We start from the raw sequence: 2406 nt of genomic DNA, 5'->3' as shown, positions 1-2406 counted from the left end.
TTTCCTGGCCTCTGCAAACACTTCCTACAACATAAATATACATACCTAAAAATGAGAAGCTGAAACCCACATGTGAGTGAAAACGTCAGGTTTGCCTTTCTGACATTGGGTGAACTCACTTATCATTTAGTAGTTCTGCTACTTTGTCTGGAAATTATGCACTTACATTTATATTTATGCATGAATCCAGTTCCATTGTGGCACATTTTCATTATCCACTTATCATCTAGGCTGGTTGCATTTCTCAGGTATTGTCACTAGAGCAGTAATGAACATGATGTTCCAATATCTTTGTGCTAGGATATAGAGTCCTTTTGGGCTATGCTCAGGAATGGTGTCCCTGACTCCATAATGGCTGTGCTTGTTTACAGCCCCACAGCAGCAAATAAGGACTCCCCTTCTGCTACATCCACACCAGCATCTGTTGCCATTTTCTCTCTTGATGCAAACCTCTCTGACTCAGGTGAGATGAAATCCCAAAGTGGCTACAATTCACATCTTTTAATGGCTGAGGATACTGAACACATTAAAAAATATACATATACATTTATTGTCCATTTGTATTTCTTCTTCTGGAACTCTGTTCAGTTACATGCCCATGGTTTGATTGGGCTGTTTGTTTTCTTATTGATCAGGGTTTTTGTTTTAAATTCTTTGCATATTTTGANCATTAATCTTCTGTTGAATGAATTGCTAACAAGGATCCCCTCCCATCTGGCAAGCTGTCTTTTTCCTTGTCTGCTTCCTTTACTGGACAGAAGCTTTTAATTTCCATGAACTGGTAGCAAGAATCTACATGCATTGAAGGAGATTTAACACAGTGACTAACGACCTATGATGTGGCCACTCTAACAGTAGATGTTCCCTGAAGAAAAGGCCAAGAACTCAATCCATGAGGCAGACTATCACAGCTGGTCTTCAGTGTACAATGGCAACCCTAAGAGGTGGGTTCTAATACCAGTGAAGGAATGGCTCAGCAGCAGAATGGGCGAACTTGTCAGAGCAAATGAGATCAAGCAGACAAAGAAGAAAAGTCTCCTTCTTCCATGTCCTTTTACATGGGCTGCCACCAGAAGATGTAACCCAGATTTAGGGTAGATCTTCCAACCTCAAATGACACAGTGTAGAAAAATGTCTCACAAGTGTGCCCAGCTACTTGGGTTTCAGTTAATTATAGAGGAAGTCAAGTTGACCACCAAGATGAGACATCACTTGGGGTTTGTTAAAAGACAAATCTACAACACTTACTCATGTTGGGGTCCAGGAGTTGCCCTACAAACCCCACCATACACCAGTCTCAGTCAGCCACGGATAGTTTATGGAGCATTTGCCCCAGGACTGACCAATCAGTGCCACAGAGCAGACTTGGGAGCTGATTAACTCTGAGCCAGATTCATACAGAGCTTTGAACCCTGAAATCCACAAATCTCTGTGCCAAGTTATTCCACTAATTTGTATTTAGGTTTAAGAGACTTCCTGGCATGCTTCTCTTGTCCTCATTGGTTGGGTGACTCAACTGTGGCAGAGTGACTTGACTTGCCTAGTATTCATGTCCCAACTTGCCAACCAGGGTGTCAGTTACCCACACACATGGCAGAAAGTAGGATGTCAATTCCCAGGGAGGTCTCAACTCCAAGCATATTGTGGCTAACTATATAAAGCAGGTCCAGTTGACCTCTGCTATGATTGGTTTCCAAGAACAATAAAGCATAGAACATAACAGACTTTGGTTTAACAGTTAACTCAGTCATGACAAAGTTCCCAGTCAGTAACAGCACATGAGACCGTTTCCTTTAACAGTTATGACAGCATATGAGAAAGTTTGCTCATTGCTACCAAAGAAGAGCATCCAGCTAAAAAGCCTATAACCTACAAAAGTAATCTGCCTGCAAGATATACTGGCACAAAAGTTATAGGAGTAAACAATCACATGTTAAAATTGGATTTAAGGCCCATGCCATGAGAAAGAAACAGTGTCTGACACCGCTACGAGGCCAAAACCCTGCGGCTAGGCAGGTGGACCTAAGGGAAAACTTACTACATTATTTTGATAAAGGAACATAGCGATAAAGTGACTCCTAAAGACATTGAAATACCCACAGATCAATTATACCCATAGATCAGTGCTTCATTCAGCTTTCATCAGAGAAGTTTCTTTTTGCAGTAGATGGCAATTAACAGAGACCTACAAATGGACAGTTGAGAGACTCTGACCACCTTCTGACTTGTTTTCTTTTGAGTTAACATTGGTGGATCTTATCCTAATTCTATTTCTTGGTTTTTGGAGGGGACCCCAAACAGTTCATCATAACAGCTGTATTAATTTATATTCCTACCAATAATAGCTCCTATTTCGAGAGAGAGAGAGAGAGGGAGAGGGAGAGGGAGAGGGAGAGAGAAAGAGAG

Source organism: Mus caroli, chromosome 11 (genome assembly GCF_900094665.2).
Source record: "Mus caroli chromosome 11, CAROLI_EIJ_v1.1, whole genome shotgun sequence".
Taxonomy (NCBI): Eukaryota; Metazoa; Chordata; class Mammalia; order Rodentia; family Muridae; genus Mus; species Mus caroli.
Note: the sequence above shows the minus strand (reverse complement) of the source record.